At 41.3% G+C, this 13,201-nt stretch overlaps 1 protein-coding gene across 1 annotated transcript in view; it reads right to left on the bottom strand.

Annotated features, from left to right (window-relative positions):
- DOCK5 (dedicator of cytokinesis 5) overlaps positions 1–13,201 on the bottom strand; it is a 458,078-nt gene that overhangs the window by 39,886 nt on the left and 404,991 nt on the right. The gene's annotated exons all lie outside the window — the stretch shown is intronic.

Genomic DNA, 13,201 nt, shown 5'->3' with positions numbered 1-13,201 from the left:
ATGAGAGTGTGTGGTGTGTGTGTTGCATGAGAGTGTGTGGTGTGTGTGCTGTATGAGTGTGTGGTGTGTGTGTTGTACTAGAGTGTGTGGTGTGTGTGCTGTATGAGAGTGTGTGGTGTGTGTGCTGTATGTGAGTGTGTGGTGTGTGTGCTGTATGTGAGTGTGTGGTGTGTGTGCTGTATGTGAGTGTGTGGTGTGTGTGCTGTATGAGAGTGTGTGGTGTGTGTGTGTGTTGTATGAGAGTGTGTGGTGTGTGTGTTGTATAAGAGTGTGTGGTGTGTGTGTTGTATGGTTGTGTGTGGTGTGTGTTTTGTATGAGAGTGTGTGGTGTGTGTGCTGTATGAGAGTGTGTGGTATGTGTGTTGTATGACTGTGTGCTATGTGTGTTGTATGAGAGTGTGTGGTATGAGAGTGTGTGGTATGTGTGCTGTATGAGAGTGTGTGGTATGTGTGCTGTATGTGTTATGAGAGTGTGTGGTGTGTGTGTTGTACGATAATGTGTGGTGTGTGTGTGTGTTGTGCGAGAGTGTGTAGTGAGTCTGCTGTACGAGAGTGTGTGGTGAGTGTGCTGTACGAGAGTGTGTGGTGTGTGTGCTGTACGAGAGTGTGTGGTGTGTGTGCTATACGAGAGTGTGGTGTATGAGAGTGTGTGTTGTATGAGAGTGAGAGCGTGTAGTGTGTGTATTGTATGAGAGTGTGTGTTGTATGAGACTGTGTGTGGTGTGTGTGTGTTGTATGAGTGAGTCTGTGTGTGTGTTATTACCTTTTACAACACTCTTAAAGTGTGACTACAATCAGGAATAAAGTACACACACATTTTAGTAACTTTGTCAAAAATTGCAGCTCTCTATTTCTATATTACTTCAGAAATTGTCAAACCAAGCATTAAAATAGGGTTGCAAAGTTATGTGGTATCATGGCAAAAATTGAAGAATAATTCAAAAACAAACAAAACAAAAAAAAAAACCTTTTCAATTAAATACTATTATCTTTCTCTTGGTATCTTTTAGATGAGACCTTGAGCACTATGTGGCAGCTGTGTTTCAGACAATGTAATACAAGTCACATGCACGGTCTTAAGTGTACCTCAGTATGCTCGCATGGAAAGTAGCTAGGTCTCAACAAATGGATATCAAGAGAAAGATGTAACTTTAATTGGAAAGTTTTAGTTTTTTTTTGTAAATTGTACAGTCTATATGAAATTATATAGTTTAATTTTTTACTTCATTTCTCTTTAGCATAAAGAGCTACATATACCCTGTAATACACTTTGTAGGGTATATTTCTAAACATCTTTAAGCATACAAAGCAAATGATGCATGTCAGTGTAAAGATCAGAGCTTATCTCTCAGCACATAAACCTCAAGCGTTTCACAAAGGAATCAATCTCTCCTTTAGGCTTTGGCACAACTTCAGAAAGAAGAGTACACTTGGCTGTCAGAAAGGGTTCCAAGACAGAATAATTCTCTATAGTTCTGCAGCAGCATATGGTTAATAATACTACACTGCTGATAACGAAACCCTAATGTAAATAAACCTCTTGTATGGCACTAATCAAGAAAAGGAATAATACACTTATTTATATAAAACTTGTGAGAAAAAAGATTATATATATATATATATTTATATATATATTTATTTTTATATATATATATATATTTATATATATATATATATATATATATATATATATATATATATATATATATATATTTTTTTTTTATTCATTATTTAACCCTTTCACTACCGGGACTTCAAGACAGAAACTTGCCCAAAATACGAGGCCATTTTTGCTATCATTCAATTTAAACAGAAATAGAGCCTTTTTTTTGTTTTTATTTACCTATCAAATTTATTTTTTAAGTAGACAACCCAAGGTATTGATCTAAGCCCATTTTGGTATATTTCATGCCACCATTTCACTAAAAAATTTGGTACTTTTTACACAAACTTTGGGTTTCTCATAGAAATTATTTACATACTGCTTGTGCAATCATGGCACAAATGTTTGTAAAAGATTCTCTGTGATCCCCTTTGTTCAGAAAGAGTAGACATATATGGCTTTGCAATTGCTTTTTGCTAATTAGAAGTAAAGGGGTTAATTAGGTAGCATAAAAGTAGGGTGACCATATTTTTATGAAAAATACATATGTCATGGCTGTTTAAATAAATGTTTTGTATTAGAGCCCTGATAGTTATTTTTCATGTGTGTCCCTTTTTAAAGCGGCAATATGGTCACCCTACTTAAAAAGTTAATGTTAGCTTTAGTGTAGAGATTACCCTCCCACCTGACACTCCCCACCTGATCCCTCCCAAACAACTTTCTATACTCCCCCACCGGTAACCCCCATCTTAGATACTGGCAGTCTGCCAGTATAAAAAAAACAGAATTTATGTTTACCTGATAAATTACTTTCTCCAACGGTGTGTCCGGTCCACGGCGTCATCCTTACTTGTGGGATATTCTCTTCCCCAACAGGAAATGGCAAAGAGCCCAGCAAAGCTGGTCACATGATCCCTCCTAGGCTCCGCCTACCCCAGTCATTCGACCGACGTAAAGGAGGAATATTTGCATAGGAGAAACCATATGATACCGTGGTGACTGTAGTTAAAGAAAATAAATTATCAGACCTGATTAAAAAACCAGGGCGGGCCGTGGACCGGACACACCGTTGGAGAAAGTAATTTATCAGGTAAACATAAATTCTGTTTTCTCCAACATAGGTGTGTCCGGTCCACGGCGTCATCCTTACTTGTGGGAACCAATACCAAAGCTTTAGGACACGGATGAAGGGAGGGAGCAAATCAGGTCGCCTAAATGGAAGGCACCACGGCTTGCAAAACCTTTCTCCCAAAAATAGCCTCAGAAGAAGCAAAAGTATCAAACTTGTAAAATTTGGTAAAAGTGTGCAGTGAAGACCAAGTCGCTGCCCGACATATCTGATCAACAGAAGCCTCGTTCTTGAAGGCCCATGTGGAAGCCACAGCCCTAGTGGAATGAGCTGTGATTCTTTCAGGAGGCTGCCGTCCGGCAGTCTCATAAGCCAATCTGATGATGCTTTTAATCCAAAAAGAGAGAGAGGTAGAAGTTGCTTTGTGACCTCTCCTTTTACCAGAGTAAACAACAAACAAGGAAGATGTTTGTCTAAAATCCTTTGTAGCATCTAAATAGAATTTTAGAGCGCGAACAACATCCAAATTGTGCAACAAACGTTCCTTCTTTGAAACTGGATTCGGACACAAAGAAGGCACGACTATCTCCTGGTTAATGTTTTTGTTAGAAACAACTTTCGGAAGAAAACCAGGTTTAGTACGTAAAACCACCTTATCTGCATGGAACACCAGATAAGGAGGAGAACACTGCAGAGCAGATAATTCTGAAACTCTTCTAGCAGAAGAAATTGCAACCAAAAACAGAACTTTCCAAGATAATAACTTAATATCAACGGAATGTAAGGGTTCAAACGGAACCCCCTGAAGAACTGAAAGAACTAAGTTGAGACTCCAAGGAGGAGTCAAAGGTTTGTAAACAGGCTTGATTCTAACCAGAGCCTGAACAAAGGCTTGAACATCTGGCACAGCTGCCAACTTTTTGTGAAGTAACACAGACAAGGCAGAAATCTGTCCCTTCAAGGAACTTGCAGATAATCCTTTCTCCAATCCTTCTTGAAGAAAAGATAGAATCTTAGGAATTTTTACCTTGTCCCAAGGGAATCCTTTAGATTCACACCAACAGATATATTTTTTCCATATTTTGTGGTAAATTTTTCTGGTTACAGGCTTTCTGGCCTGAACAAGAGTATCAATAACAGAATCTGAGAACCCTCGCTTTGATAAGATCAAGCGTTCAATCTCCAAGCAGTCAGTTGGAGTGAGACCAGATTCGGATGTTCGAACGGACCTTGAACAAGAAGGTCTCGTCTCAAAGGTAGCTTCCATGGTGGAGCCGATGACATATTCACCAGATCTGCATACCAAGTCCTGCGTGGCCACGCAGGAGCTATCAAGATCACCGATGCCCTCTCCTGATTGATCCTGGCTACCAGCCTGGGGATGAGAGGAAACGGCGGGAATACATAAGCTAGTTTGAAGGTCCAAGGTGCTACTAGTGCATCTACTAGAGTCGCCTTGGGATCCCTGGATCTGGACCCGTAGCAAGGAACCTTGAAGTTCTGACGAGAGGCCATCAGATCCATGTCTGGAATGCCCCACAGTTGAGTAATTTGGGCAAAGATTTCCGGATGGAGTTCCCACTCCCCCGGATGTAATGTCTGACGACTCAGAAAATCCGCTTCCCAATTTTCCACTCCTGGGATGTGGATTGCAGACAGGTGGCAGGAGTGAGTCTCCGCCCATTGAATGATTTTGGTCACTTCTTCCATCGCCAGGGAACTCCTTGTTCCCCCCTGATGGTTGATGTACGCAACAGTCGTCATGTTGTCTGATTGAAACCGTATGAACTTGGCCTTTGCTAGCTGAGGCCAAGCCTTGAGAGCATTGAGTATCGCTCTCAGTTCCAGAATATTTATCGGTAGAAGAGATTCTTCCCGAGACCAAAGACCCTGAGCTTTCAGGGGTCCCCAGACCGCGCCCCAGCCCATCAGACTGGCGTCGGTCGTGACAATGACCCACTCTGGCCTGCGGAAGTTCATCCCTTGTGACAGGTTGTCCAGGGACAGCCACCAACGGAGTGAATCTCTGGTCCTCTGATTTACTTGTATCGTCGGAGACAAGTCTGTATAGTCCCCATTCCACTGACTGAGCATGCACAGTTGTAATGGTCTTAGATGAATGCGCGCAAAAGGAACTATGTCCATTGCCGCTACCATCAAACCTATTACTTCCATGCACTGCGCTATGGAAGGAAGAGGAACGGAATGAAGTATTTGACAAGAGTTTAGAAGTTTTGTTTTTCTGGCCTCTGTCAGAAAAATCCTCATTTCTAAGGAGTCTATTATTGTTCCCAAGAAGGGAACCCTTGTTGACGGAGATAGAGAACTCTTTTCTACGTTCACTTTCCATCCGTGAGATCTGAGAAAGGCCAGGACTATGTCCGTGTGAGCCTTTGCTTGAGGAAGGGACGACGCTTGAATCAGAATGTCGTCCAAGTAAGGTACTACTGCAATGCCCCTTGGTCTTAGCACTGCTAGAAGGGACCCTAGTACCTTTGTGAAAATCCTTGGAGCAGTGGCTAATCCGAAAGGAAGTGCCACGAACTGGTAATGCTTGTCCAGGAATGCGAACCTTAGGAACCGATGATGTTCCTTGTGGATAGGAATATGTAGATACGCATCCTTTAAATCCACCGTGGTCATGAATTGACCTTCCTGGATGGAAGGAAGAATTGTTCAAATGGTTTCCATTTTGAACGATGGAACCTTGAGAAACTTGTTTAGGATCTTGAGATCTAAGATTGGTCTGAACGTTCCCTCTTTTTTGGGAACTACGAACAGATTGGAGTAGAACCCCATCCCTTGTTCCCCTAATGGAACAGGATGAATCACTCCCATTTTTAACAGGTCTTCTACACAATGTAAGAATGCCTGTTTTTTTATGTGGTCTGAAGACAATTGAGACCTGTGGAACCTCCCCCTTGGGGGAAGCCCTTTGAATTCCAGAAGATAACCTTGGGAGACTATTTCTAGTGCCCAAGGATCCAGAACATCTCTTGGCCAAGCCTGAGCGAAGAGAGAGAGTCTGCCCCCCACCAGATCCGGTCCCGGATCGGGGGCCAACAGTTCATGCTGTCTTGGTAGCAGTGGCAGGTTTCTTGGCCTGCTTTCCCTTGTTCCAGCCTTGCATTGGTCTCCAGGCTGGCTTGGCTTGAGAAGTATTACCCTCTTGCTTAGAGGACGTAGCACTTGGGGCTGGTCCGTTTCTACGAAAGGGACGAAAATTAGGTTTATTTTTGGCCTTGAAAGACCTATCCTGAGGAAGGGCGTGGCCCTTGCCCCCAGTGATATCAGAGATAATCTCTTTCAAGACAGGGCCAAACAGAGTTTTCCCCTTGAAAGGAATGTTAAGCAATTTGTTCTTGGAAGACGCATCCGCTGACCAAGATTTCAACCAAAGCGCTCTGCGCGCCACAATAGCAAACCCAGAATTTTTCGCCGCTAACCTAGCCAATTGCAAAGTGGCGTCTAGGGTGAAAGAATTAGCCAATTTGAGAGCACGGATTCTGTCCATAATCTCCTCATAAGGAGGAGAATCACTAGTGATCGCCTTTTCTAGCTCATCGAACCAGAAACACGCGGCTGTAGTGACAGGGACAATGCATGAAATTGGTTGTAGAAGGTAACCTTGCTGAACAAACATCTTTTTAAGCAAACCTTCTAATTTTTTATCCATAGGATCTTTGAAAGCACAACTATCTTCTATGGGTATAGTGGTGCGTTTGTTTAAAGTAGAAACCGCCCCCTCGACCTTGGGGACTGTCTGCCATAAGTCCTTTCTGGGGTCGACCATAGGAAACAATTTTTTAAATATGGGGGGAGGGACGAAAGGTATACCGGGCCTCTCCCATTCTTTATTTACAATGTCCGCCACCCGCTTGGGTATAGGAAAAGCTTCTGGGGGCCCCGGGACCTCTAGGAACTTGTCCATTTTACATAGTTTCTCTGGGATGATCAAATTCTCACAATCATCCAGAGTGGATAACACCTCCTTAAGCAGAGCGCGGAGATGTTCCAACTTAAATTTAAATGTAATCACATCAGGTTCAGCTTGTTGAGAAATTTTCCCTGAATCTGAAATTTCTCCCTCAGACAAAACCTCCCTGGCCCCCTCAGACTGGTGTAGGGGCCCTTCAGAAACAATATCATCAGCGTCCTCATGCTCTTCAGTATTATCTAAAACAGAGCAGTCGCGCTTACGCTGATAAGTGGGCATTTAGGCTAAAATGTTTTTGATAGAATTATCCATTACAGCCGTTAATTGTTGCATAGTAAGGAGTATTGGCGCGCTAGATGTACTAGGGGCCTCCTGAGTGGGCAAGACTGGTGTAGACGAAGGAGGGGATGATGCAGTACCATGCTTACTCCCCTCACTTGAGTAATCATCTTGGGCATCATTTTCTCTAAATTTTGTGTCACATAAATCACATCTATTTAAATGAGAAGGAACCTTGGCTTCCCCACATTCAGAACACAGTCTATCTGGTAGTTCAGACATGTTAAACAGGCATAAACTTGATAACAAAGTACAAAAAACGTTTTAAAATAAAACCGTTACTGTCACTTTAAATTTTAAACTGAACACACTTTATTACTGCAATTGCGAAAAAGTATGAAGGAATTGTTCAAAATTCACCAAAATTTCACCACAGTGCCTTAAAAGTATTGCACACCAAATTTGGAAGCTTTAACCCTTAAAATAACGGAACCGGAGCCGTTTTTATCTTTAACCCCTTTACAGTCCCTGGTATCTGCTTTGCTGAGACCCAACCAAGCCCAAAGGGGAATACGATACCAAATGACGCCTTCAGAAAGTCTTTTCTATGTATCAGAGCTCCTCACACATGCGACTGCATGTCATGCTTCTCAAAAACAAGTGCGCAATACCGGCGCGAAAATGAGACTCTGCCTATGATAAGGGAAAGCCCCTAGAGAATAAGGTGTCCCAAACAGTGCCTGCCGATATTATTTTACAAAATACCCAGATTAAAATGATTCCTCAAAGCTAAATATGTTTATTATATGAATCGATTTAGCCCAGAAAATGTCTACAGTCTTAAAAAGCCCTTGTGAAGCCCTTATTTATTGTCTGTAATAAAAATGGCTTACCGGATCCCATAGGGAAAATGACAGCTTCCAGCATTACATCGTCTTGTTAGAATGTGTCATACCTCAAGCAGTAAAATTCTGCTCACTGTTCCCTCAACTGAAGTTAATTCCTCTCAACAGTCCTGTGTGGAACAGCCATCGATTTTAGTAACGGTTGCTAAAATCATTTTCCTCTTACAAACAGAAATCTTCATCTCTTTTCTGTTTCAGAGTAAATAGTACATACCAGCACTATTTTAAAATAACAAACTCTTGATTGAATAATAAAAACTACAGTTAAACACTAAAAAACTCTAAGCCATCTCCGTGGAGATGTTGCCTGTACAACGGCAAAGAGAATGACTGGGGTAGGCGGAGCCTAGGAGGGATCATGTGACCAGCTTTGCTGGGCTCTTTGCCATTTCCTGTTGGGGAAGAGAATATCCCACAAGTAAGGATGACGCCGTGGACCGGACACACCTATGTTGGAGAAATAAGGCTTTTTAAAAAAAAAAAAATATTTTTTTTTAATATTTCTCCAGTGTAACTGTTAGGCGCTATATTATGTACCTGCAGCTGTCTGCCAGTACCTATAAAATAAAAAAATATGTTAATCTATTGTTTCATTAAATTTTTTTATTTTTTTCTGTAGCTTAGTGTAACCCCCACCCACAATCTTTAGTTAGGGGACCCCCAAACCCGCAGATCCCCTTTTCTGTAGCGTAGCTGCCCCATCCCTCCCTGTTCATTTATTATTTATTTTCCGTAGCGTAGGGCCCCTCCCACTTCCTCCCGCCTCCCTTGATGGGCCGCCCACACTTCCCGCCAGCTCCAGCAGAAGATTGTTACAGATGGTGACACACCTGCCCTCATATGAAGGTGAAGCACCGAACGCGCTCCGGCTCCATATGCGGTAGATGCCTGAATCTTTAGGAGCTCCAGATCTCAGCTGTAACTTAACAGCTGAGAGAGCTGGAGCATCCTAAAGCAATGACGTAAATATACCTGGTGCAGTACAATAGCCAAAGTACAGCAAACAACGTATATATACGTCGGATTGGGTGAAGGGGTTAAAGGGACATGAAACCCAAAATTTTTCTTTCATGATTTTCCAATTTACTTCTTTTATCTAATTTGCTTCATTCTCTTTGTATATTTTACTAAAGAAGCAGCAATGCACTATTGGAATCTAGCTCAACCTATCAGTAGGCCAATGATAAAAGGTATATATGTGCAGTCATCACTCAGCAGCCAGCTCCTGAGCCTACCTAGGTATCCTTTTCAGCAAAAGGATACCAACGGCTAGATTACAAGTTTTGCGTTATGAGGGGTGCGGTACTAACTTGCAAGTTATTGTCACCGCTCACTTCCCTACAGCGCTGGTATTACAGGTTTACAAAAACCCGGCGTTATCAGGCAAGAAGTGAAAGCAAAATTGAGCTCCATACCACACTCCAATACCAGCGCTGCTGAAAGCTGCGGTGAGCTGGTTTTACGTGCTCATGCACGATTTCCCCATAGACATCAATGGGGAGAGCCGGCTGAAAAAAAGCATAACACCTGCAATAAAGCAGCGTAAAGCTCCGTAACGCAGTCCCATTGATTCCTATGGGGAAACTAAATTTATGTTTACACCTAACACCCTAACATGAACCCCGAGTCTAAACACCAATAATCTTACTTTTATTAACCCCTAATCTGCCGCCCCGACACCGCCGACACCTACATTACACTTATTAACCCCTAATCTGCCACTGCGGACATCGCCGCCACTATAATAAACATATTAACCCCTAAACCGCTGCACTCCTGCATCACAAACACTAGTTAAATATTATTAACCCCTAATCTGCCATCCCTAACATCGCCGCCACCTACCTACATTTATTAACCCCTAATCTGCCGCCCCCAACTTTGCCGCCACTATACTAAATTTATTAACCCCTAAACCTAAGTCTAACCCTAACACCCCCTAACTTAAATATAATTAAAATAAATCTAAATCAAAATTACTATCATTACCTAAATAATTCCGATTTAAAACTAAATACTTACCTGTAAAATAAACCCTAAGATAGCTACAATATAACTAATAGTTACATTGTATCTATCTTAGGTTTTATTTTTATTTCACAGGCAAGTTTGTATTTATTTTAACTAGGTAGAATAGTTAGTAAATAGTTATTAACTATTTACTAACTATCTAGTTAAAATAAATACAAATTTACCTGTAAAATAAAACCTAACCTGAGTTACACTAACATCTAACCTTACACTACAATTAAATAAATTACATTAATTAAATACAATTACCTAAATTACAAAAAACAAACAAACACTAAATTACACAAAATAAAAAAAGAAATGATCAGATATTTAAACTAATTACACCTGGGGGGCGGAGCCAGCCATAGATGGAGCAAGACGTACATTTCATGGGCTCCTGAAAAATAATTTGAGTTGGAGGTATAAATAACAAATTACAGCAAAGTGTCTGATCTAAAACTTCACCTAGACAGAGCAACCTATATAAAAACTCGTTTGATGCAATATTTATTACAGCATTTATTTGGACTCCAGCTGCTTGCAATGACCACGAGGTAGCCGGGATTGCTAGCCCTACAGCCGTTGCCTGATGCAGGGAGAGCTCTGAACTACACTTCTAATTATGGAGGTCTTTTGCCAGCAGGTTCTGGTGCTGCTTAACAACTTTGCAGAAAGAATGCACAACAGCCTAGATAGCATGCTCCCTACATGCAGCATTGAGAACATAGGGGAAACTGATGCGATGAGGATAATGGCGCATACTGCGGGCCCTACAGCAAACACAGACATGGCTGATGCTGCTGGCTATCTACAGGAGGTTACTGAGGAGAGCGAGAATATGTTGGGGACGCTACAGTTTGAAATTACTCAGGTGAAAGAGCAATCCGCAGGGGGAACATCGTTTAAACCCCGGCATGCAAATGGAAAGGAAGCTAACAGCGCTAAATCTAATCATACCGGCTCAGCCTCTTGTGGTCCCAGATTTGAAATTAGAGACGGCTTCGACGTATCTAACGCTGAGCGAGCAAAGGATATGTACCCCGCTAATTTACTAAATGCCCAGATCTTGCAGCTCATCAATACCCGAAAAACCTGGGTCAGCTTATTCTTTCAAATGATGTGGACACAGTGTAAAAATACAGTAAAGTCTTTGAAAATTTTACAGTGTGTGTAAGGGACTAAAGCAACATTACACCCACTTGCAAATGGATGATTAACCCCTTAAGCCCCAAACCGGATTGAAAAACGTTAAAAGTCAATTGAGCACCTTGCCACAGCTCTGCTGAGACTCCTACCTGCCCTCAAAAACGATTTTGTACAGAAATAACCCCTTTGAAATGGTCCTCAGATGCCAGAGGAAACCTCTAGGGAAGCTGGATGTCTAAGTCTGAATTAAAACTGCGTAGTTAGAGTGCTAAAATAGGCCCCTCCCACCATGCACTGGATGCCAGAGGGGCCTTAAGAAAATACTCCTAGGAGTATCTGACTAGCCATGTGGAAACTAGGCCCCAAATAAAGACTTATCACCCTCAGAGAAAAAACGTCCTATTTATGAAATCATGTAAATGTTTTGTCACTAAGTAATATAAGTAATAACTTTCAAATGATGTGGACACAGTGGCAGTGTGAAAAAGGGTTATATGCGTTTTTGATCACTAAAAGGGGCATTGGATAATTTCCCAAGATCTTTTCCGAGGTTGCAGCTCCACTTCGCCTATCTAAAATGCCATGGATCAGACAGGCTGAAAGCTGGAGTAAGTTGGTAATGACTATGCTGCCTAAAACTTGTTACACAGAGATGGGGTGGAGACGGATGCCTGCTACTCCATTATCTGATGCATCACTTTTCTCCATCACCCCATGGACAGGCCGACTCCAAATGTGGAATAGGTTGAGATATCGGATGGGTCCGGGCTTTTGCTGCTAACTTGATTATAGGATCTCACAGCACTTTCTCTATCTAGCATAAGTCCCTTGTGTTGCCTTATAGTTTTACACCTTACTATTATAGTTTGCTATGATTACATGGGGGTTCCTTTATTTACCTCTCATCCTTCAAAGCCAGTTGCTCATATAGCTATTGTATAATGCTCTGCTCCAAGACCCTGCACATGAGAGATCATGTGTGAAAACGGACACTATGCCATATATGTGCAAATCTGACTTATTAGTCTCCTATGGCTTCATAACTTTTTATCTCATCTCCAGAAAACTGTATAGTTGTATTTGATTTGTTTTTCTTTCCTTGTTTCTAATAGTTCTTTAAGGGCTTTTATTATACACGCAATCCTTCTCTGCATTGAATATGTCATCCACTAGAGATAACAACGGGTCTAGAAGCCAAATATGTATCGCTATATACACTGCAGTTATGATTTCTAGTTTCATGGCGTATTTCTATAAATGTATGGCATATGTTAAGGTTTGCTTTATAGAAGCTGCAGCACATCTCATGTTTAGATTTAGGCGATATAACCATGTTGATACCTAGGTATGCTATATTAGTTCAGACAAGTCATTACCTTTAAGGAGTTAGCACTTATTAACGCATATTTCTATATAAAGGTGAGGCACATAACTAATACACAGGGTAAACACTTTTTGACTTATAACCTGATCATTACTATTTGCTTAATGTATCTCAACAGAGATATTTTAATGTCACATACATAGAGCATATCTATATTCATGCTGCTGAGTCACATGTTCACAGACCCTGGTCCCTATTATGTGTATATGCTATACAAGTACGTTATAGATTTCCTTATATGTTTTTGTATATGTTGGTAAGAACTAATAGTGGGTTTTCTGCCTTCAATTTGGTCCTCCTTTTAGATGTATACGCATATACCAGCTCCATAGTCCAGCTGTGTTGAAGTGGACTGATACTAATTGCTGTCTATATCTATGCACACTTATTGATTGAGAAGGTGTGCCGGGTATAACTCTGTTCTCCATAAGTTTATTATGAAGGTCCCTACCTAGCTTAGTATACACTATTATAGTAGCCCTCCATAAGCTGTATCGCTATAGTCTACATATATGTTCCTCAAGCCCTTACTTTTCATATCCTGCCCATATATTTATATTCACTATACTATGTAGTCTTTGATACGCAAGGGAGGTAAACCTTTTGCCCTTGACCTTGGGGTATAGGGCCCATGCCCCTATGTCAGAGTTATAATATGTAAAGTGGGTTTAGGTCTCCTGATGGATGATCATCAGTACTGTGAGGACAAAGAGGATAAATCCAAATGATACCTAGCAACCTATGTACAGTTTTTAGTCTTAGATCCCTGTGAGCCGGCCACATGGCTATATCTTGTGATACCAAAATTTGACACCATTGTTTACTAGTCCTTAATATACCCATAGGCTAAACCGATAGCATACTT

The sequence above is a fragment of the Bombina bombina genome, chromosome 6 (assembly GCF_027579735.1).
Source record: "Bombina bombina isolate aBomBom1 chromosome 6, aBomBom1.pri, whole genome shotgun sequence".
Taxonomy (NCBI): domain Eukaryota; kingdom Metazoa; phylum Chordata; class Amphibia; order Anura; family Bombinatoridae; genus Bombina; species Bombina bombina.
This window is presented reverse-complemented; position numbering and strand designations above follow the sequence as displayed.